General features: G+C 33.4%; 1 protein-coding gene and 1 pseudogene across 4 annotated transcripts in view; one reads left to right on the top strand and one right to left on the bottom strand.

The window, feature by feature from the left end:
• The window catches only part of LIN7A (lin-7 homolog A, crumbs cell polarity complex component), a 195,395-nt gene extending 174,558 nt beyond the window's left edge, over positions 1-20,837 (top strand). For all 4 annotated transcript variants that reach the window (XM_031939636.1, XM_031939635.1, XM_031939638.1 and 1 more), the window contains one exon: positions 20,477-20,837. The gene's annotated coding sequence lies outside the window, so the exon portion shown is untranslated. The remainder of the gene's footprint in view (positions 1-20,476) is intronic.
• LOC100916142 lies at positions 9,117-9,804 on the bottom strand (annotated as a pseudogene).
• Positions 20,838-26,149: the final 5,312 nt, after the last annotated feature.

Below are 26,149 nucleotides of genomic sequence, written 5' to 3' on the forward strand. Positions count from 1 at the left end.
AAAGGAGAAAAGAGGAAAATGATTTATATTGAGTTTCCATTTAATGTTGAAGAAATTTAAAATCCAACATTTTATGAGAATCTGTGCAAAAGGTGAGTAAACCATCTGGTAGCTCCATTGTTTCCATTTTAAAAAATAAAGACTTCAGTAGGTCCTAAGGTTAGAGAGTTCCATAAGTATTTCACTTCTCCAAGAAACTTTTAAATCTTATTTCAATGTATTTTTTCAAAAACATCATATAAGACAGGGTATTCTGATATTGCCAGAATGAAACACATGGATATATATGTGTGTATGTATATATAGCTGTCATACTATATTTACCTTTATTTATTTAGTATTTTATGATGACATGTGAAACCAGTTAACATTTTCCCAAGGACTGCCCCTTTATGATAATATTTTATTTCTCTGCTACCCATTCTTTATTTAAACATGATAGGATAGTGACTGCTTTAGCCAAATCACAATTTTATCATCAAGTCATACTAATTTTATACCATTTGATGAATCTGAGAATCAGGAGGTTGGTATTGCATGTCTGAGCTCTTGTCAATAGGTACAACCTTTTTTGGAAAGCAAAAAAATAAGTGGATAATGTGTTTATACCATTTGGCCCAGAAATTGTATTACTAGGCTTATACCCCTAAGGAGATAACCAATAGAAAATAAAGGCTCCATATAGATTAAATATTTTAGTAATACTTTTTTTTCTGAAAAATTTGATTTTTTTTTAATAAAAAAGGTCCATGCTCCAATTAAATTTAAAACTATTGAAATATCCATTGACAGTTTCTCAAATGGCTTTGTAGATATTTTAACATTGCTCAGAATTATAATAATGCTTTTAGCAATACTTTTTGTAGGAGCAAAGTAAACAGAGTAAATGTCCATCTGTTTGGAAGATGACTAAGCAAATTATGATATATGAATAAAATGGAATACGATTATTCAGTAAGATGTTTTTAAAAAAATAATATACACAGAAAAGCATGTAAAGAATTCCATGAGCTGATGAAAAGTGACATAGTTCCAAGAAAACAATATGTATAATGATTACAATCATGCAATCATCAAATACAGCCATAAAACAATGGAAAATGAAGTTAACAAATTGCAAAGCAATGTGACTCCAAAGAAGAGGTATTATAATATACACCCTCTGCCTTTTGCAGAGGTACATATATTTGAGAGGTGGATAGGTTCACAGATGTGAGACATTGCCTATAGCATCAGAATTTTTTGTACATTTTATTTAGTTTTGCTGACTATTTTTCTCTTTCTCTTTTTTTTTTAAACTTCTCTTATAAATTATGGTCCTTTAGTGGGGGAGGGGAAGAGAAAAAGAGTGGGGAAAAATAGAGAGACATAGGAAATTTAGGTGAGGTAAAATCAAAATATATAAATAAAAATCCATTTTTTAAAAAAACCCATAAAAACAAAGTCCTAAGTCTGCTACTCTTATGAATCTATTCACACTAGTGCTCTGATTTGCTCATACTCTATTCTTCAGTCCATATTTTCATGGCTCTTTGTTTTGCCCATTTCAAGAATAATGGAATTCAGAACTGCTAGTCATGCAGAGTCTTGGGATTCTTTCATCACTGTGCCTAGGTGTTAGAATTGTTCTGTGAATCAGGTGCTAGAATACAGTAGTCTCTACTGCCTGCAATATAGAGTTAAACAATGTGTCTACATTTTGCAGCTCAAAACTTGTTTTCCCATCATTTGTAAATCAATCTTGGTCTTAGTGAATTTGTAGGGATACAATAGGTCTCCCTAAGTTAGAAACAGAGACTAGATGACTACTTGTTGCATATGTTAAAATAGAGATTTATCTGAGGCATGGGTCAGATTTAGATCACTCCTGGGATCCACCAAATCTTCTATATTTTTATATTTGATTTTTTTTAAATTTTTATCCTCAACCACTCACACTGAATTGCACCTTCTCAGCATCTACTGTCACATTCCTCCAATCACACTCTTTCTCATTATAGACTTATGCTACCACTATCTCATCATCTTGCTCCCCTCACTTCACAGTTACTAAGTGTTTGAGACATCTTTGAGTTGAAGTCTTCCTGAGTGAAATCCCAGGGCTCTATCCAATCTATCAGCTATCACCTCTAGGTAGCTGAGGATGGCAAGGGATTTGTGTTAGGGAAAACAGCTCTCTAAGTAATATCAGAAACTAGCAAAGGAGGTGAGAGATAAGGAGCTAGCCCAGATAAGATACCCAATAGCCCAGATATCTACAAACAGATTTGGTTTAAAAAACAGAGACTAGGCAAACCAATATTTCAAAATAAAGCCAGCTCCAACATTTGAGTGCTTGAAGCCAGTTTTTGTCTGTGGCCTGCAGAGCACAGACAGAACCAATTAGAATGAATCACTGCATAGGAAGACAAGGGTAGAACTGATAGCCACAACTGGAGAAAGAGTCAACTTAATGCTTAGGCACCAATGCCAAAAGATGTTCAAGATCAATTTAATCAACAGACTGGAGTCTGTTATCAATACAACAAAGGCCTGATTAATTCCTGATTAAAGACTATGAAAAGAGAGTTAGAGATGAGCATTGGGCCACTACAAAATGAAGACAGGGATTAATTCAGAGGTTCACCCCAATCAGATTGGCAGTGACAGCAGCGCCATTCAAATTACAGAGAAGACCTATGTAATCGTTTAACAACCTGGTGTAGCTTGGCCCAATAATAGAATCCTGTACTAAGACATGGAACTAAAAATATGAGTAAACATAAGAAAATACTGAATATAATGAAGAAAAATCTAAGAAGTAAAGCCCATAAAAGAATCACCTCACAATAAATAATCAGTGGGATATCAGAGTGGGGAAAATGACTTCATCACAAAGACTATAAGAGTAAAAATGAAGCAAGGGACAAAATAAAAATTTTGGAGGAAATCATTGAAAGGAGAATCCACACCCAAGTGGTGGACTCCTTGAACTAGCACAAACAATTCAAAGACTCCATGAGACAAAGAATATTAGAACAAAATGACACAATAAGAAAAAATGAAGAAAATTGAAGCTATATTCTCATTGGATCATAGATGGAGAGTTAGAAGTAACTTGGAGCCTATCTAGTTCAATGTATCCTTTTTTATTGATGAGGAAACCCATGTATGGACAACTTAAATAGATTCAGGAACTGTTACAGGTGAGACTTAAATCCGGGTTTTCTTGATTCCAAGACCAATTTTACATCTACTGTATTAGTAGAGGAGAGATAATTTTTAAAAACTCAAACTCCTAGAAAACTATGGTCAAACAACAACAACAACAACAAAAACTTGAATATTATATTTTAAGAAGTGATCAAATAAAACTGACATATTGGTAACAAAAGTCAAAGTAAAAATAAAAAGAATCAATTTCTCCCCTGAAAGGAATTCCAAACCTTCACTAATATGATAGACAAAAAATCTAAGGTTTTTAAGTCAAAGATGCAAAGACCAAAAAGGCCAAAAATACCAAGTAATTAATCAGGATCAACCAAGAGTTGGGTAGAGAAAAGGGGAATAGGAGAAGGGGTTCATAAGGAAAGCAGAGACAGGGAGGAAATGATCGTAACCAAAATAAACCTTAATTTCAAAAAAATTAATCATGGGGTAGAGAATAGGGGGCAGAAAGGATAATGTAAAAAAAAGGAAAACGTGTAATCACCAATAGTTAGCTAGGATGATGAAGAGAAAAGGAGTAGAGGAGAAAAAATATATAACTTTAATTACAGATTACTAAGGCTTATACAATTTTCTTCTTTTTCTTTCTCCGGGTATGCAAAGAGAGAGAGGGAAAATATAACCGACTATTGGGTAGTTAGGTAGTGAAGTGGGTAAGAGTGCAGTACTTGGAATCAGAAGACTGGAGTTTATATCTGACCTCTGATATTCACTAGTTGTGTGATACTTGACAAGTCACTTGACCACTCTCAAATTCATTTTCTTTATCTACAAAATAGGGATAATAATAGGATGTACTTCACAGAGTTGTTGTGAGGATCAAGTAATTTTGCAAATATTAAAATGCCATGTAAGTCCTAGTTGTTATTATTATATGGTGATGAGAAAATATACTTACAATCATGAGTGAATAGGAATGGGATGAATTCAACCAAAAAAAGGAAAAGTATGGATTAGAAAAAGAATTCAACATGATGTTGTTTATAAGAAAAATACTTAAAACATAAAGGTTCACACAGTTAAAATAAGGGGTTGGCATAGAATTTATTATGTTTCAGGAAAATTTTAAAAATAAAGAGGTATTGAGGCAACAATCATTCTCTTACAAAAGGCAAAAATGAAGGGGGTGGTAAAAAAGATAAGAAAAACTATATTTGGCTTAAAAAGCATCAGAGAAAATAGAATGACTTCCATTGTTAAAATACATGCAATGAATGGTATATCATCTGAACTCTTAAATGTTAATCAAATTAAAAGCATTAGTGAATAAGTTACAGGACTCAGAGTTATGAAGAGTTGGGTTCAAATTTTACTTATCGCTAAGAACCTCTTTGTTCCTTACTTTTCTTATCTGCTTTAAATTGTTAATTTATGATACCATGAAAGGACAGCAAAATTATATTTGGCTACTTTAATGTGTCCCCTTTAAAGCTAGAAGTAAGTAGAAAAATAGAAGAAATTAAAGATCTGTATAGAATTTTCAAAAGCTAGATGATAGTTTTCTAGTGATTAGGGTTATACCTCTTCTTAACTGCAAAGCTCGCCTTTACATAAAATGACCATGTTATTAAGCATTAAAAAACTCATAAATACAGAAAAACAGAAATATTAAATAACTCTTTGCTGACCACACTGCAAAATAATTATAAACCCCCAAAGATATCGAAAATATTTAAAATTTAAAGAAATTACTTGAGACTACTAATAAAATAAGTAGTAAACAAAATGAGGAAAAAACTAAACAAAATTGAAATTCTTGTGGATCTGACTTTTAGGACAAAATTAATAAAACAGATCATTTAAAAATCTGATCTCCCCCCCAAAAAAGACAGATACAAATAAAATTGTCAAATTAATTAAAATTAAAAAGAAATAACAGCAAACAAAAAAGAAATAAAGATGTTTTACATGGTTATATGCCAATAAAGATGATGCTTTAAATAAAGAGGATAAATATATATAGAAGTATAAAATACTATGATTAACAGAGCAAGAAATAAAGAATTAAAATAACCCATAGAATAAAAGAAATTAAAACAATATATGGATGAATCCCCAGCATGGGTGAGAAGGATCAAATAGAATTATAAATACTATTAAATTTCTTCAATTTATAAGCATTATTTTTAAAACTCTTGCTGTAAGATGGAATTGGTTCTGAAATAACCATCGTAAGATAAGTCATATAAATAAGCCATATCTGATAAATAAATATCAAATGAAATATTAGTTAATCATTTATATAGCATATCAAATCATATCAATTATACACATCAGGTTGAGTTTATATGAAGAATGCAGGATTAGTTCAGTATTTAAAAATTACCAACTTAATAGAAAATATTCATATTTAAAATTATAAAATCATATGATTGCATCAATATAGACAAAAAAAAGTTGTTTGGCTATGCATGCTACTTCCTTGTATTAATTTAAAACAAAAATAAATCAGGTACTCATTAACATGTTAAATAGTATCTATTTAAAACCAAAGGTTAATATCCATAATGGAGAATCACCAGGGATATTTCTAACAAGATTCCGGGTAAAGAATGGGTATCTATTGTCACTACTATTATCTGATATATTTCTAGAAACATTTGCCTTAGCAACAAAAGAAGAAAAAGAAATTGATTGGATGACAATTGAAAGATAATAAAGGAATGCAACTATTGTTGGGTTTTTATTTTGTTTTGTTTCTTGCATGTTGTGATTGTGGGAGAATCCATCTACTAAAAATACACAGGAGTTATATAAATGGAACTGCAAAACATTCATTATGAAAAATAAAGACAGTCCTAAATAATTGGGAGTGGCATTAATTGTTTGTTGTTTTGGACTTGATAATCTAATAAAAATGAGATTATCTAAATTAATTTATAGTTTCATTGTCATATTAATTATACTACCAAAGGATTACTTTCCAGAACTTGAAATAATAACAAAATTTACCTTAAGGGAACAAAGAATCAAGAAATTTGAAAAAAAATAAGTGACAAGGGAGGGGGGGAATTATCAGCACCAAAATTCAAAATATCATCAAAACAATTTGGTATTAATTAAAATATAAATGTTTATCAATAAAAAAGATTACATACCTAAGACCTGGAAGCAATCAAATATAGTAGCATGGTAAAACCAAGGAAGCCGATCACTATTATGAGGTCACTAGTTGTGCAAAAATTGCTGGGAAAATTAGAAATTAATCTAACATAAAGTGAGTTTAGGCCAACATTTCACACCATATATAACAATTCTCAAATGAATATATGAACTAGATATAAAAAAGTCTTATCACAAACAAATTAAAGTAGACAAAGAGAAAAGGAGAAATATTTTTTACAGTTATGAATAAGTGAAGAGTTTCTGACTAAACTAAGAGTGAGAGAAATTTGCAAGATGCAAAACAGACAATTTTGTTTATATAAAATTGAAAGGTTTTTCCTCAAACAATAAGATAATTATGTACTCTCTTCTATATATAACCAATCATGCTCTAGAAGAGAATTATGATGAAGTGTGCTTTTTACTTATTCCAGGATAGGTGATAGATTCTAGGTGCAAAAGGAGACAAACATTTCCATATAGAACCATTACAACCCGAATTGTATTTGCTAAACTGTGTATTTTAAGAAGGTGAGAGGAGTAAAGAAGTCAGAGTAGGACAATGAGAAAGAAAAAAAGCAGCACTTAACTAGTTAGAAATAGACAGATGAGCCCAAAAGGGAGTTCAAAGGAGGACATGTACAAACCAGACAATGTTAGTACTATTACATTCAGTGTATATTAAGAGAAACATGCTATGTGCAACAGATTCACAGTTTAATTTACTATTCTGATTGGGAACTTTCTTTTTGCAAGGAAAGTTTATTTTTGTTAATCTTTTACTTAATAATTTTTAAAGTTATTTGCAGCAATAAAGTACTGTATAAACATAAGGGATTTTTATTTTCTGCACTTTTTCAAAATTTCCCAAAATCAATTGACATTTCAATTATTAGAAGGGATCCTAATTTTTTTTTGATATTAATACAATAATTGGTGTTTATTTAGCTCTTGAAAGTTTACAATGTTATATACATTGTCTGATTTGATTGTTACAACTACTTGGGAAGCACTGTTATCATCATTGTAGAGAAGTTAAGTGATTTGCCCAATGTTATAAAGTTACATGTCTGAGACAGAATTTGAACCCACGTCTTCCTGATTTTAACTCTGGTGGTTTCATTACATCATACACCACCTTCAGAATAACTGGCCTTCATTAAATGCCGTGTTTGTTACTTGTTCGTAAATGTGTATGTGTCTGTTTATAGGACATCTCAAAGATCTAAAGAGCAATTTAAATTTATTAATGCTTAAATTACATTGACTATACATATATAATGCATCATTTATATGTATATACAAACATATAATTACATGCATGCTATTTTAAAATATGAAAGGGCATATTTTCCCATTATGTAAAATCAAAATTAGCAAAGATGAAACATTATATGTACTTTTCTGCAAGTATCCAAAAGATAGAATTCCATCATGGCATAAAATGTAATTATAGTAATCTAGATACAGCAAACTATTTCCCCTAAATCAACACTGGATACTTTAGTTAAGTAATTTATAAAGTCTAGTTCCACCTTTTCATTGCAGCATAAAGTGATCCCAGCTTCTTAAAGTTAAGACAGAGAAGATTGTTCCCCATTTTTGTTCTTTTCTTTCCTCTTTCCATGCCTCTCCTACTTTCTCCCCTTGTTTGGAATGGACTTCCCTTTTTCTCACTCCTGGTCTACATTTTGACATCCTTCCCTTTCTCCAACTCATGTTAACATGAAGAATTCCCTTGACCTAAGAAGTCATTGTCTGGTACTTTAGTCTGCATTTACTCCTTTGCATTATAACATCATATGTGGGGAGCTTTGTGAGGCAATGTACAGGCTACTGGTCAGTAGGAAGGGTTTCATTTCAATCTCTTGAAGGTATTATGAGTTATGAACCAGCTCTCTCAGCCTCTGAGATACCCCTTAGTCTAAATGTCTTTGGATACTTGATCTACCTCACTTTTATGATGCTACTCTCTATGCTGACTGTCTTCCTATATCTGAACAATCCTTCTGGGTCTTCATAACCTGCTCTGATCCTCTATTCCTGGTATACCCCAGGGCTGCTATACTCTCCCAGCTAGTGGGCACCTTCATTTTTCTAATCACCCCACAACCATCCTGGTTTGGATTCTCACCACCTCTTATCTAGACCAGTCAGATATATGTCTCAGCCACTATTCCATGAAAAGTTCCTTTCAGTCTTCTTATTCTTAAATGAAGTCCTCATTCACCTCCTGCTCCCCACCCATGCTATATGACTAAGTAGTCAAGCTATACTTTTACAAAATACTATTTTATTTAGACCCTTATTTAGGAAAAGGAAAAAAAAAAGAACTGTTACGTTGCAGTATTCCTGTAAGTCTTAAAAACAAAACCTTTGATAATGATTATCACACAAATTGTACAAAGAAACAAACATCAAAATACTCATTAGTTATTGATAGCTAAATGTAATAATAAGTCAAAAGCAACAGAGTTCTTTTTAGACAAACAAGACTTTAAAGAAAAACATATTGAGTAATACTTTCTTACATCTCCATCTCACAATGATATGAAGAGGTAGTCAATGATTTTACTGGCTTATTACTGCTGTTTAAGGATATCTTCCTCTCAGTGCAGACATATAACATGGCACAAAAATAACTTTTCTGTTATTCACAATAAAGAAATAACATATACAGAGTAGGGTCTACTTCTTGCAAGCCTGTATGTACTATATACAACAGGGAAGCTTATAGCTCATGTGGATCTTGGGAACATTTTGATTCTGATCCGCTGGATAACTTTAGTTTTTTTCATTGGTGGCTGGGCTTAACACCACAGGAACTGTGATTGACACTGAACCATTTTAGTGGTTTCCCCAGAAATCATACTATAGAAGAATTGAGCAATATAATAATCTATATAATCTAATATAATAATATAATAATCCATCTATTTAGAAATAATAAATACATCCTTCTTCTTAAGTCTAAATTGGGGGAAATTGTCTTTTCTGACCATGTGGAATCACATTACTTGATGAAATCAAGATTGCTGGATTTACTGGGATTACAATATGAGCAGGGTCAAACCACAACCAGGTTAAGAACTTTCTACAATCTGCCTTAACTCTTCAAACAATGGAAAAATTTCTTTTTCTAGGCTAACAATCAGTCCAATATTAATATTGCTACTTGCTATGAAACTCACCACCAATGGTAATCAGACTACTTGGAAGTGTTGTGGTAGCAAATATACTTTCATTTTTTCAAAGTCCAAGTTTGCTTTCCTGGTCTGTTACAAGTGCAAAAATAAATAGAAAAGCAGGTCTCAAAGCATGCTTTAAGAGCATTGCCATTTGCCACTTTGATAAGAGGCACTCCATCTCTTTCTGAGGCATGGCATAAAGACATCCTTCAACACTTAGCAATTTTTGTAGAGGAGTTTCATCAAATCATCTGCCATGATGAGCCCCTTCCTCTCAAGGGGTTGATCCCCACCCTTGACTCTGGCTGCCAAGGTTACTGCTGTCCTAGGCTTTGGGTAGCTTTGACTGTTATGGTCACTTCCACTTGAACTCACTGGCACATGATTACTAATTCCTCCTGTTCCCCTAATGTTTTTACTCTAAAGACTTGGGAAACCTTGTGCCTTATACAAAAATGCAATGATCTACCTAGTAGCTTAAAAAATTATAGTCATGTCTTGGTATCTAAAAGTACTTAGCGTGGCCCTAAAGATTTATTGCTTTGTATACTTAATTTCAATTCGATTCCCTTATTATTAATACATTTAAATATTACATGTTCTCAGATCCTATTGTTATGCCATTACAATAACCTATTTTTCAAGCAAAAGGTATCTGTAAAGCATATATATATATACATATATATATATATGTATATATATACTTATGTTGGTTATGGATCTTTGGAGGGTAGAAGGGAGAACTGCTCATGAAACTGATTTCATGGGCATTGAGAATTCCTGATATTAAAACTCCTTCCTCCAATGTAATTAATTAACTTCTCAGTAATTTATGGTCTCAGCAAATTGTTTAGAGTTTGTAATTTTCCAAGTTGGGTCACATGGCTAGTATATCATGGGGCAGAGCTTGAAAGTAGGTTTGCCTTATTCTAAGACACTGCCTCTATGATATAAATATATTTGAATGTGTTTGGAAATGTATATTTCTCCTTGACAAAATAGAGTATATGGTATAAGTTTCACTGGGGAGGTACTTTAATATTTTATTTTTTAATCCTTGTATGTCCAAGACCTACAACTATGCTTTATATATACTTACTGGTTGATTGATCTGTTGGAGGTGGTATCTCCTTATGTTGGAAAGATCATTCACTGTCTTTGGAGTCTGAGTACCTGGGGTTAAAATCTGGTCTCTATCACTACTTGTGTAAGTTTGGACAAGGCACTTAACTCTTTCTGAAATTAGTTTCTTCCTCTATATGATGAGGAGGCTGGAATACATAGCTTTTAATATTTCTTCCAGTTTGAAATCTATTATCATAAGATTCAACAATATCACTTCATGAGATCCAGACCAAAAAAAAGAATAAAACACAAATCCATTTGTAGTAGGTTTGATGCAGAATCTAGTCAAAAAAATTTATGGTGTAATTTATTAATTTAATATTTAATTAATTGGATTTTAAAGATTTAAATGAGATTTGTTCCACTTACTAATTCAGATGAATGTTGCTTCTGAGAAAAGATTTGAACTCATCATTACTTTACTGCTTTGGGGAAAACATTCAATATCATTTTGTTTTCAGAGGGATCAATCTCTATAAAATGCATATTAGATTTAGATTTAGATTTGTTCTCTTTTAAGTGGACTACAGTTTCTACACACCGAATATGTAACCATGTCTATTTTTACTTTATCTGTGGGTGTTAAAGTCTTTAAAGAATAATAATGCAGCATGAGGGTGGAAACAAATATTCCTTAGAGACTTAATGTACTACATACTTTCATATTTAAAATTTCTTTAAAGAAAAAATAATCTGATCCTGCTTTCCCTGAATCTCCAGAAATGAAGATTTTATATCAGAGGATTCTAGAGTAATGGTATCAGATTGGAATAAAAAAATACACTGACTTAAAAAAGAAAAATTTACTTTATGTTGTATTATATTTTTACTTATTTTGTGGAAACATTTATTAATTTCATTTTAATCTGTCTTATGTCTTAGGACATACTTGAGGGAGGGCAGGATTTTGACACCTTTGGTATAGAGCATTATGCTAACAGTTGGGGAAATTTTAAAAATAGTTAAGACACACAGACCCTGGCCTCTTGGAATGTGAAGTATTGTAGCTATAAAGTAACAGAGACAAATAATCATAATGCCCAACATCACATAAATACTTTAAAAGATTGCCCTCCAATAAGTCTTGTGTGGGGCCCAAATGGGCATGTCTTCATTGATAATGAGATCAAGCAGACTTCATAAAGGACATGGCAAATAAACTGAAATTTCAAAGGGAAGAAGGCATCATATAGGTAAAGGTAGGGAAAGTGGTCAGAAATAGATAACAGTAGAGGCAGAGCACATGGCACCTGGGGTGAAAGAGGAAAACATTCTGATTGTAACATAAAGTGTATGTAATGGTAGAGGATCTCAAATGCTTAGTTTAAGGAGTTTGTGATTGACTTGGAAAGCATTAGAGAACTACAATGATATTTTAGCAAAGGAATGATATGGATAAAATCTACATATAGCTAAGAATATTCCACAGCTTGTATGAAAAATTAATTGCAAGAAGGAGAGCATAGGGTAGGGTTAGGCAAGTTTTTACTAATGAACCTTAACTCTTTTAGTCTCAAAGTATAAACACTTTTTTTCAATCTCTTTGTCAGAGAAGGGAAACAGGAGATTGGGAAAGCAGCTGGATGGAGTAAAAAAAAAAAAAGGCCAAAGAGAGGACCTGAGCATGTTATTGGCAGATGAAGAACTGCTAGAGTAGAAGAAATTAAAGATTCAAAGGAGAGAAAATTCACTGGAGAGAGAGATCTGGACAGGCCTGAGAAAATAGGATATTAACATGGGTTAAAAACTTAGGCAAGGGCACATTGTAGTGACCACAGATAGAGGAGCCAAGGAGTAAGTGATACTGATGATAAGTTTATTAGAGATACTCAACAGAGTATGCAAAAAAAGCCAGAGATGCTAGAGCAGAAGCAAGTTGGTGGAGAATAGAGAGGTCTTTCTTTATTTGAGCTTCTCCTGGTGTCCTTCAGATCAATACCAGATCAAACCTCTAAACTGGTTTTGGAGTTTCAGTCCCACAAATATTTGGAGTATAACATATTTCCAGCAGAAGATATTTTGGAAGAACTTCAGAAAAGGTCTGTTTCAACTGGGGAGGGGGGAGCAGGAGGAAGAAAAAAGGGGGTGCTCAGCACAGGCACAGTGCAGGGACCTAGGGCAGTGTGGTGTCCACTTGCTAGGGAATTTACTAGGAGGCTCTTAGCTAACATACAGCAGTGCTGGCTACTCTGTCCTGGTTACAATCCAGTGGATCAACAGATTAGCTGTGAGACATCCAATGCAATATACAAGATAAATAGTGAGCCCCTGAATCCCAGAATAACGCAGGATCTAGCCAGGCCACCCAGCACAGGGAGAAAGTCAGCAGCACCAATTTAAAGCACCCTAAAGCCACTGTCACTTGTAAAGGAAGCTTGGAACAATCTCCCTTTTGCCCTAAGATTAGACTTCAACCTTTAAAAAATGAGCAAAAAGCAAAAAGATCTGTGACCATAGAGAGCTTTTATGGACAAAGAGAAAAACAAAACTCAGACCCTGAGGATACTAAAAGCAAATCATCTCCAGAAGAAGCCCTAAAGGGTGATATGAGTTGGTCCCCATCTCACAAGACTCTCTTGGAATAATTTAATAAGGATTTTATTTTATAAGGTCCTTTTTTTTAATTAAATAACTTTTTATTGACAGAACCCATGCCAGGGTAATTTTTTTACAACGTTATCCCTTGCACTCGCTTCTGTTCTGATTTTTCCCCTCCCTCCCTCCACCCTCTCCCCAAGATGGCAAGCAGTCCTATACATGTTAAATAGATTACAGTAGATCTTGGATACAATATATGTGTGCAGAACCAAACAGTTTTCTTGCTGCTCAGGGAGAATTGGATTTAGAAGGTATAAATAACCTGGGAAGAAGAACAAAAATGCAAGCAGTTTACATTCATTTCCTAGTGTTCTTTCTTTGGGTGTAGCTGCTTCTGTCCATCCTTGATCAATTGAAACTAAGTTAGATCTTGTCTTTGTTGAAGAAATCCACTTCTATCAGAATACATCCTCATACAGTATTGTTGTTGAGGTATATAATGATTTCCTGGTTCTGCTCATTTCGCTCAGCATCAGTTCATGTAAGTCTTGCCAATCCTCTCTGTATTCATCCTGCTGGTCATTTCTTACAGAACAATAATATTCCATAACATTCATATGCCACAATTTTTAATAAGGATTTTAAAAGAGTTCGAAGAAAAATGGAGAAATGAAATAAGAACTTTGCAAGAGAGTTTGGAAAAGGAAACACAGAAATTATCTGAAAAAAAACTTCTTACAAATAGATTGGATGGAATGGAAAAATCATATAACTCTTTACAACATAGATTTGATGAAATGGAAAAAGCATATAACTCCTTACAAAATAAATATGATGAAATGGAAAAAAGAAAACAACTCCTTGAAAAACAGAATTTGTGAAATGGAAAAAAAAATCCAATGAACAAAACACCTCATTTAAAAGTTCAGTTGGCCAAATGCTAAAGGCCAAAATACTAAAAAAAAAAAAAAAAAAAAAAAAAAAAAAAAAAAAAAAAAAAAAAAAAAAAAAAAAAAAAAAAAAAAAAAAAAAAAAAAAGCTAAGTGAAGAAAATAATTCACTAAAAATTAGAATTGAACAAATGGAAGTAAATGATGCAATGAGACTTCAAGAATCAGTCAAACAAAAATAAAAAAGAAAAAAATAGCAGAAAATATAAAATAACTCATTGGAAAAACAACTAACCCAGAAAATAGATGTAGGAAAGGTAATGTACGAGTTATTGGACTTCCTGAAAATCATGATTAAAAAAAAGCAGAGATACAGGAAGCCAAAAGAATATGGAAGATGTAGCTGTGACTGTCATGACTACTATTTTGATAACACTCTAGAGAGAATATCAGGTAGAATGGAGAGAATATTAGTTCTAGAATCCAAGAAGTCAAATCCTAACTTTGATGCTTACTACATTTCTGTTCTTTGGCAAATTATCTGACATATGTTGAGTTAAATGTCTTCATCTTAGAGGGCTGATTTTCCAAACTTGAAAGAACTATAGATTACAGGGAATTTTGTGTCCAGCAAGCTCCTTGCCAGGGCTTGTTATACAGAATAGAGAAAATTAACTATAACAAAGAAACATCTGTTAACAAAGAAAAAAGAAGTAAAAGATGTTTCTTCAGGTACTCTATATAGAATTGCTGCTATAATTTCAAAACAAAATATACTCATTTAGGTTCATGGTTAAACTCAATTTCAACCAAATAGTCTTTGAGGTCTCTTACAGCTTATACCTATGATTTCTGAGGCTCAGTTGAGGAGAGAGAGAGAGAGAGAGAGAGAGAGAGAGAGAGAGAGAGAGAGAGAGAGAGAGAGAGAGAGAGAGACTCAAAGACCTCTGTTCTCTTAGAAACTACCTTTTATATTTTCATTAATTCAGTTCAATCCAACAAGTATTATTTACCAATCATCTACAATATGAAAGGCTTTGTGCTCAGCTCAATATAGGGAAAAAAACCGCAGAAACCTTTAAAGAGTTTAATATTCTAAGGAGTGGGAGGAAAACAGATAAGAATTAAATATGTATGTAAATACAAATTATATGTAAAATTAATGAAAATTACCTGAAAATTATATACCATACTATCTATATGTGAAAATCCTCATGGGTAAGAGGGAGCATCACTTTCCAATTTTTGTATGTCTCTAATTGTTAGAAAGTATGTATGTGGATAAATAGACAGAAAGATAGAGATAGACAAAGAGCTAGCTAGTAATAGATAGACAGATAGACAAACAGACAGAAATCATCTATTGCTCCCAGGAATACTTTCTGAGACCCAGCATATAATTTTATCTCTCTTCCTCATAACAGCCATCCAAAACCTAACTACTTTGGACATTTCCTAGCCACCTCTACCATCTTGGATCTTCTGTAGTCCAACCATCCCTTCTTGGTATTAAAGACCACCTTCCTAGCTACTTTGATCACCTGATATCCTAGCTAAATCTCTCTTTTTAGTTTCATCAATATCTTGGCCACCCTCAAGATCTCCCTCTTCATATACAACACTATTTCATAATGACTTGGTGTTCGACCTTTGCAGAAGTTCCCCCTTTCTTCCCTATTTATCTTACAGTATAGTACAATGGAAGATTAGCTTGGAATTAAAACACATAGGTTCAATATTACCTCTAATGCTTGCTTACCTCTGATTTGGTTCTTGATTAAATCACCTAGCTTCCCTACCTAGATCTAAGTTTCTTCCTCTCTACAATAAGAGTATTAAATTAAGTGACCTTAGGAGCTGATCCTTCCCCTTTTCTATCTGCTGCCTCTCTTTTGCTTCCTCACCCTTCCTTCCCAAACATCAGCTTTTTAAATATATTCTCATCACCTACCTATCTAATAGCAATAGTATAAGGACACACACACATATACACAGAAACAAAGACAAAAAGAGACAGAATCATATACACAGAAACAAAGACAAAAAGAGACAGAAAGTCATTTCATTTTATTTAGTTTAATAATGCACCTTATGCATATCTAGACTGTTTTTTGTTAACTCCAAATAGTAAGATATAGCTGGAGTCTTGTGGGAGATGAAGGTAAGTCTATTCAGTTAGATTTGGATTAGGTAGTACATGGTAAGTCAAGCTGATTATGAGAAAACATTGAATTGCAAATAGCATCAAGTTCTTCCATCAGCAGCTCCAGCCAAAAACATGAACAGAATCTGTTCTATGGGGCAGGAGGTAGGAGTTACTGTTGTATCCTCTCAACCTTACATACAATATGCCATATACAAATGTCAGTGCCAGAATTAGCATCATCAATCAGCAAGGATGGCATCAGCTAAATTTTTTGCCATCTTAGGCTGGCAACTACTTGGTTGTAAGTTTAGCATACTTCCACTCTATGGCAATCATCCATAATTAGTTTCTTAATATTTAATGGACATAATTCTCAGAGGACTATGACTAATGCCAATGCTGAAGTGAAGCATCATCTCCTTCCAGTCCACATTCACCATACTGTCAACAATCAATAAGCACCATTCCAAAGTGTTTCTAATTTGTACACCAATCACACATGAATGTCCACAAGTGATTCATGAATCCCAGAAAAGGAAAAGCTTTAAGTAGGCATAAAATCTCTTATTTGAAGGTCACTTTGGATTTATTTAGAAAGGGAAAGGATGAAAGATCATCTGATGCTTTTTAAAATTCTCTTGTGCAAAGAAAATTCCAATTAAGCATCATTGCATGCAAGGTACATTTGATATCATTAACCAGAGGAAAATTCCTCAATGACATTTTTGTCTTCTTCACAGAGTATAAAAAACAAGAAAAAATAAAAAAATCCTCAGAATGTCTAAATTTGAAGGGACTTCAGAAGTTTCTACACCTGAATAGGGATCTCTTGTATAGGATCCCTAAGAAAGTCCATCCAATCTACCCTTGAAGATTCCTAGTGAGAGGAAAAGGATTTATGTTACCCAGTATTTAACATAGTTAAGTGCTTAAATCCTTATTACCTGCCCACTTGTCCAAAAATTTACCTATAACAACTGTTATCCTTTCCATGCTGTTTCTTTGAAAGTAGCAACTGTTTTGACGTTACAATTGTGTCTGTTGTGTTTGGCATAGAGTAAGCTCTTCATATAAATTGATGTTTTTGTTATTGTTTTATTGAATTCACTCACTCCATACCTGGATATTCTCTCTTTTTATTCAAAGACAGTTAGGAGCAAACAAATGTGGCAAGAAATATCTACATCTGCTAGAACTTCAGAATTCTGATCCCCAAAAGGCTTACTGGGAACTATCATTAGGACTTGCCCTTCAATTATTTTCTCCATATGAGCATACACCAGGTCTGCTTGTTTCTGCATGCTATCTTAATAGTTGGTTATGCCTATGCTGTTTCCTAAGTCCTCTGGGATATCTATGAGTGGAAGCCCTAAATGTACCATTATTCTGCCTGGATAATTTACTACAGCTATATTTTTATTTCTTTTTATATACTATATTTTAACTATAGTTATAATTTAACTACAGCTCCCATCCCCAATTCATTTTACAGCAGAACCCTAAAGACTTCTTCAATTTTAATAGTAGGTGAAAAGGTATCGAGTTCGCTTCTTGTCTCTGCTACTTACTGCCTTGTGTAAATTCAGGCAAGTCATTGAGGGACAAGGAGGAAATTGGGCTATATGACCTCTAAAATTGTAATACCAGAGAAACTGAGGCAGGAGAGAGATTAGAGAGTTTTCAATAGTTTATTAATTGGAGAGTATAATTGACTGGACAGGACTCTCGTCTCAAATTATCCAGTCAGATAAAGATATACTGGAACCAAGGAATCCATGTTGGTCCCAGGTCTGTCATCTCAAAGAATGCAGCAAAGAATGGGTGTATCTCAGGACCTTAAATATTCTTTAGAGACAAAGAAAGTAAAAAGGGCGCAAAAGTTCCTGTCAGAATAGGGGAAGCCATAAATCCTAAAGCTCAGAGACAGGATGTCTGAATACCCAGAGATAAGATGTCAGTAAGGTATCTTGGAATATTTTAGAGGGAAATTGTAAATTCTTGAGGACAGGAGTTTTGCTCTCTTGTTTATCTTGCTAGCAATATATAACCTTAGAGTAAACGGTTCCCAGTCTTAATGGACCAGAGTGGGTTTTTACGACTAAGGGGATTTGACAGAACAGTTAAAGAAACTGAGACAAAGGAAACTAGTTCAGGGAAACCGAGTCAGAACAGTTAAAGAGAACTGTGGCATAACAAGATCACTTCTACCTGTAAATCTAAGATCTCATATGAATTTATGTTTACATTGGCACATCTACTAGCTACTTTCTCTGCTTCCATAGTTTTCAAACCAGGTTTTCATTCTTCATACACTGCTCTATCTTGCATCCTCACCACCCATGTTCTGGCTTTCAACCACTAAGAACCATGCTAAGTCTCTGTTACAGGTAGAGAAACTCTCAACACTAATTATACCAGGCACCTTTTGAGAAGATGTTAAAAGCTAAAACATCACCACTTGTTTCAGCCGATCTTCATATGGCACAATCCTCAGACCCCCTCAACATCCTGGCCGTCTCCAGATGTGTCACCAACTTGTCAGATGTCTTTTTTAAATGTTGGACTCAGAGCTGAATACATTAGCTAAGGACAGGAAAGAGTACAGGGGGGTTATTTCTCGTCTCATTACAAACATCACAAATGTCTATATATTAAGATAATCTGAAATTTCATCTCATTGTTAAGTCACACAGTTGACTTGTGCCAAGCTTACAATCCACTCAGATCCAATTTCATTAACTTTTCTCACTGTTGTTTCATACATTAACTTGTATTGAGCTTACAACTAGACCTTTACATTTTTATTTTCTAGTAATATTTCAAGTGTCAGCAAGTTAGTACAGTGTCAGGCACTGTCTTTAATAAGCTTATTACATGCTAATTGAATTGATTTGACATGTATAGTTGACTTTTACGGGTATGGAATCATCCAAAGATCAAATCCCTCAGAAATGAAATTACTTCATCATTCAGCAATCCTATTATATGACAGGCACTTTAGTTACAATAATGACAAAAAGAGAAAGATGAGATTGTACCTGCCTTCAAAGAGCTTATATTATATCAGTGGAAGAAATATGTGAATATGCAAGCATACAACAAAATAAATGCAAGGTTAATTAGAGGAAATGAAGACACTAGTATGTGAGAGAAGATTTTGTAAGAAGGTGACAACTAAGCTTAGTGTTGAGGGAAACAAGGTATTCTAAAAGCAGGAAGTAAAATTAGAATGAATACTAGGCATGGAAGGCAGCTTTATAAAGACTTGGAGGTGGAAAATAGAGTATCACATATCCCTAACAACAAATACCTTGAAAACATGCATAAGTGACTCAATTGCCTGCCCATAAGGTTAGATTATGTTGGATTTCCCCATAGCACCTTTCCATCTCCCCTGCAGTTGAAGCCCCATTCCCTCAAAGAGGGTCCACATCTAGACCTCAGAGTCCCTCAATCTGTTAAAATCACCTCATTATGCCACTTCATTAACACTGTGCCTGATTATTATGATATATTCTATTCTTAACCCTTCACCAACTCCCCTATAAAGATTTCTCTCATTTATGCAAGCTACTTGGAAAAAATATTGATAATGTCCTAATGTTTTTAATTGCTTTTTATTATTATGAATTTATTAATAAATACCAACAAATATGATCATTTCCTTGTACAAAGAAAAGCAGAAAAGACGATTTTATATGAAACCATGCCTGTAATATTCACTGTCCTTAGCTATAGCTATTAGAATTTGTTTCTTCCTTCAATTTTCAATTTATGTGTCATCTAAGAAAACCCTCCCTAATTCCTCCTAGTCACTAGTTTCTTTTCCATCCTCAAATTTTCCTAAATTCATTCCTTTATATGCTTTGCTCCTAAATGTATTGTCATCCCTTTGAGGGCTATGCATACTTTTAATTTCTGACTTAGTATTTCCTACCATAGTTCTTTTAGTATTTTTTGGAGGCATTTAGTATTTCTTGAATCCAATTGAGTTAAAACAGTCTAAATGTTTCACATTTTCAGGTTTCCAAACTAGTGCTATTTGCAGCATCCTGTCTCTCATTCCCCGTGATGAGTGTTGCTTTTCCATTGTTCATTCAAAATATTGCTCTCACAGATATCCAACCCCCTTTCACACCTAGAAATGGTGTGCCTGAATGAAAAAAATGCAAATGAATGTGTTTTTGTGGCTAGTCTGAGCATATTTTACTCAATGGAGGAGAGAAATAGCTCATTTCTCTCAAATTGTTTTTTTTTTCTTTTTTTCTTCCCTTTAGGTCATTGAGAAGAAAATATTTAGATCCAGTGGTCTGGCCATCATGTAGAGTTGGATCTGTGCTTCAGGGTTACAGCAACTGATGAAAGACAAAGAAAGCACCAATAATCATACTTGTCAAGAAAGAAGCTATGAATAAACACTGTAAAATTCTTTACCAAGACAACTCTATACCTTCTTTCTCTGGGCCTGACCCCCTGCCAATCATGTGCTCTTTACATGCACAGCCCTTCCATTCACAGCCCTGGGAGTTCTCTATGTGTAAAAATGAAGGCTTCTCCATATGCTGTTGACTCCACCTGCAGACTTTAACATTCTAGGAAGAAAAAAAAAATCTGTGGCTTTTAAATACCTTCCTAGGGCCAGGAATGGAGTGAGTCTTTGGTTTAAAGTTTTTCCAGAGATTAATACACCCCTTATTAGTCCATAGATCAAACTGCATCAGTTCAAGGATTTGCCATTTAAGACAAACACTTCTCTTCGACATTATCATCCTCATGCCCTATACTATATACATATTGCAGAATTGTTTGAATTGGACTTCCAGTTTATAACAAATGCAAAACTTTTTTTCTGAAAATAATAGCAACTTATTATACTATATTTATACTGTATTCAAGTTGTAGAAGCAATTGGCTTTTTACTCTTGGTGTTTCCATGAATTTTATTATGCATTAATTAATAGAATGGGGCAATTTTAGGTCGCCTTTTGCTTTCTTAGCAGCAAGGGTAGAGAACTCTAGTACTGTATTTTTAAACTTAGGTATTGCTTGTAACTACTATTCTGAGATCTAACTGAATATAATGTATATTTAATGCCATAAGATATATATATTGTCAGATTGTATTTGTTACAGATTTATGGTCTTTTCTTACTATATATATTCAAAATCTGGTAAGAGAATACTACAAAAAAGACCCAGCTTCATTGAACCCATGATAGATATAACCCACCTTTCTGTATTTTTAATTTTTATATTTTACGGTTAACAAACTCTGGAAAAATGTAAAGTGTTTCTATCTACACTGTCATCCTGTTTTAACAATCTATTTGATAACAAATCTTGGACTTTTATAAGCTAAATTATAATATATGTAACTATATATATATGTATATACATTAATATACATACACACAAATAATATGTTATACAAAGCTGCAATGGTTATCTTCCCAAAGATTGTTAAGTGGATATTACTGAGATTAGAAGATTGAAAAAATGATCATTTTTCTTAAAAATTAGAATTAAGAAACAATAGATTTATATGCTCTAAAATCTAAATAGATACTATTTCTTCCAGGGGGAATGGATTCCAAATTCTATGAACATTTCAGCAAAGAATATTTATCCAGATAATGATTAGTACAATATGACAGTTCAAGAGGACACATAAGAAGTAATACTGATTTGATTGAGAAAAAAAGGGGGAGGCATACAATGGATTTTCCTTCACCTGGTAGAAAAGGAAAGATTATTATCCAAATAACTGGATAATTTCACTGAGAAAGTTTATTAACCAAAGTAAGAAATGTTCAGTAAAACAATTGTAATTAACTTAAGAAACATGAAACAACTATCACACACTAGACTTGTTCTCAGAAAATGGAGCTATTGTGCATGATGACATTTTTCAACATCCCTTCCAAGTCTTAGAAAAAGATTTACTATTGTAATAGCCGGTTAGGCTTTGGCATCTTCAACAGTGATAATTATTTCAACAACAGAGAGCACAAGCCCACTGAAAGGCAGGGAATGTGGTGAGCAGACCATCAGCCACTTTGACAGTGCCATGCTGAGGTAACTAAATGCCAAGTTCTTCAAATCCATTCTCTCTGAACTTGAAAGGACTGAAGTATGAGCTCTCAGTGCTCTGCAGTTAGCAGAAATGAAAAAAAAAGAGAAAGAAGACAACAAAGAAAATTCTTAGATGATATTTGCTAAGTTTACAAAAGACCATTTTTACTTTTTAAATAGATTATTAGTTATTACACAGAAAAATCTCAATACAATTGATTGTGCTTTTCCTTTATGAAAATCAATGGTCTTTTATAAGGGAGAAAGTGGCTTCTTCAATACATTTGCAAGTTTCAGCCTTCAGTTCTAATACAACAGTTCAAACTAATGCAGAAAATAAGATGCCTTTATTTGACCATAAATGCTGTCTTAATATTAAATTCACTGTGTGATTTTACATTCATACAAAAAGATTACTATTTTACATCTTGCTAAAGAAGGATTTTCCAAAGCCAAATGTTAAGTACATGATTTCCCCATGTGTTGGAAATATAATAATAATGTATAATATATAAAGCTGGATAGTTTCATGGAGATCATTTGGTCTAGCTCTATTTTGCAAGTAAGAAAACTGAGGTGGAGACAAGGGTCAGTGACTTGGACAGGGTCGCTAGTAATTTTTTTTCCCCTGAGGCAATTGGACTTAAGTGACTTACCCAGGGACACAGATAGGCAGTATTAAGTATCTGAGGTCAGATTTGAATTCAGGTCCCCCTGACTTCAGGGCTTTTTCCTCTATCCACTATGCTACCTAGCTGCCCCAGTCACTAGTAATCTTTAAATATTAGTCACTGGTATACTTTACTTTGATTCTATAAATCTTAAATACTGGTAATAATTGCATGTCCAATTTTACACTATAATGAATCACTGCAAAATCTATATTATGTATCCTGAAAAAAATCATAACTCACTCTCTCTCTCTCTCTCTCTCTCTCTCTCTCTATATATATATATATATATATATATATATATATATATATATATATATATATAATTTGCTCATCTTTAGCAAATACAGCTACTTTCAAGAGTTGCCAAAAGTACCATTTCTCCTTAATTAGTTGATTTCTCTGCCAAAGGAATGGTTGAGGCTGGATATTCTGTTGCTGTGTGTAACTCTTTTAGACCTTATCTAACCAATATGGGAAGAAGGAAGTTTTGCTGTTCCAAATTGTATCAATGCTAAGATCAGCAAGAATATTTCCTTTGGATTATCTAAAATAATATTAATAAATCACCCAGTATCCTGTATCATACATGAACTAGAAATGCTCACTTTGTTAAAGTCGCATGGCCTTCTATCGATAACAATTTAAAATTAAGCTTTTCATCTTGCACAGGTTGATGATACTTGGTATTTAATGGTTTAGTTCCCTTAATTGTAAAGTTATGATATAAGCTACAAGAAACAGACAATCTAAGCTTTTCAGTGAAGTATTTATAGTTTGATTTTGTTGCTGTTTGACACTTTCTGGAAAAGTGATAATGAATTTAACTTACAATTGACTTTAGAAAGAATAACAGTCTTTTGAGTTCCCTCAATCATATAATCAATAAAGAGCTCTCTAGTTGCACAAATCACTTCTATCTTTTAAGACAATTCTAAGACCTAAATTTCAAAATCTAGTATTTATGGGCTTTTTATGCATTTAGTTCTCTCTCTTAGAATACAGAGGGATTACAACAATTTTCAAATGTAGTTTTCAACCATGACACATTAAATTGATTTTATCTATTTTATGGGGATATGGAAAAAGCACTAGATTCAAAATGAGAGGACCTGAGTCTAAATCCTACCTCTAATTCTCACTGCCTGTATGAACTTTGGCAACATAATTAACCACCCTGTGACTCATTTTCCTTTTTTTTTTTTTAAAGAGAGAGTTGAACTAGATAACCTATAATTTCATTTGCATTCCAGATCTATGATCCTATGATCTATGATTAACTTATTCAGCTGTGTCTTTAGCGTACCTGCATATTAAAATGTTTATGCTATCTGAAGATGCAGTTATTTAGAAATGTATGGAGAATAGACTGACTTTATGAAAACTTTTCAATCTAGATATTTAATTATGACAATGAATGGGACAAGTCCCAGGAGAAATTATAAACAAGAGAGGCTTGACTAGTGCAGATCAAGAGGAGACTCCCTGGGCATTCTCTTCCCCCTAGACAAACTAGATAAGCCCTGGTTCCAGGGCAGATTTGAGAAATTTGCCTTAGACCAGTAACATATTTGGTTCAATAGTTTCAAGATAAATACTGACATTTCTCTTCACAACATGGATGGGATTGCAATCCATGTCAGCATAGGGATTATCTACATTGGGAAAAAACATAGATTCTTGAATGTTCTTCTTCCCCCCTTCCCCCAAAACACATACAATTAGTACATTTTTAAGCTCTAAAAACTTTAAAGATGCACTAAGACTTTTGGCATACCCATTATAATCTTTCTGTTCTTCACCTCCAAACATTGCACAGCTGGTACTGATATTTTAAATGTTTCTTCTGAATTTCCTCACAACAAAAATGATAGATGATAATTATGTGGCATTGATAATTGCTCACATTTCTCTAGCCTTTTAAATCTTCCAAAGCACTTTCTTCATAATTCTCTTGAGGTAAGAATCATCTTATCCTTACTTGGCACATGAGAAAACAATATTCAGAAAGGTGAATCAGAAAGGTTAAGTTACTCATGGTCATACAAATAATAAGTGTTGAAAAAAGATTTCAAATTTAGCTCTTTGTTAAGCAGGTCAGTTGTATCTAGCCCTGAAGTAAGAGGACTTGGGTTCGAATGATGCCTCTACCACTCTACTACCCATGCAGCCTTGGATAAATACTTAATCTCTTTGGACCTCAGTTTCTTGATCTGTAAAAATAAAGAGGTGGGATCTCTGATATCCCTTTCAGGTCTTAACATGTGATTCAATATTCCAAGTCCAGTTTTCTATCTACTGAGCCACTGAACGTCTATTCAAAAGTACTTGTCAAATACAATTATTGGGAATGAGAAGACTTTGATTTTAATCAAATTGACTACAAAATTTGAAGAGGTTTACATAAGCCTTTTAAGTTAATAAACCACTTTTTGAAAACTAAGTGAGATGAGTTTTAATCTTCAAGAAATGGAGCTTTTCTTGATCCTAATTTATTCTCAGTATTTGGTATCAGTAAGCTACACAAAAGATTCAATTTACATGTATTTTAAAATAATTTAGTCTGTTCTTTTAAAATCATGTAAAAAGAAATCCCTTAGAAAAAATGGGTACATCAATTCAAGTAGTAATTGTTACCGGTTCCAGGTAAAAACCACTGATTTTTACAACACACTTTTTAAATTCATTTCTACCTCCCTCTACTCTCAAATAATTCAATATGTTCCACAAAGCTATTTCCTTATTCTCCCCCAGCTGTCTGATTTCTTCATGGTATTCTCAAATTTGGATTATATGAAGAAGAAATTAATCTTGTTATTTTGGTAGTGACTCACCAAGTGGCTATTAAGACCCAGATAGGTATGGCTGAGACTCTACATGAGTCCCCTTGCTTCTTACCTAGGGAACTAAGGAAAACCTCTGAATACTTCCTTCAGAGATATATGTGAGCCCAATTATGCAACTGGTATAAACTTACCTCAGTGGTTTGTTATGATCCATCTTGCCATTGAACTTCACTGGCTCTGAAAAGAGAATGAAACTGAAAACTTCATGCAACTCTGCCTTACTAAAATCCGATTCATGTACAAGTCAAGACATCATCCCCATGATGTCACTGGTTCTCTTCAAAAACAAGGATGAACAACAATACTTCAATAATTTCCAAATGGAAGGGATCACTCAATACCATCATCCCTAATTGCCCTA

Source organism: Sarcophilus harrisii, chromosome 5 (genome assembly GCF_902635505.1).
Source record: "Sarcophilus harrisii chromosome 5, mSarHar1.11, whole genome shotgun sequence".
NCBI classification, from domain to species: Eukaryota; Metazoa; Chordata; class Mammalia; order Dasyuromorphia; family Dasyuridae; genus Sarcophilus; species Sarcophilus harrisii.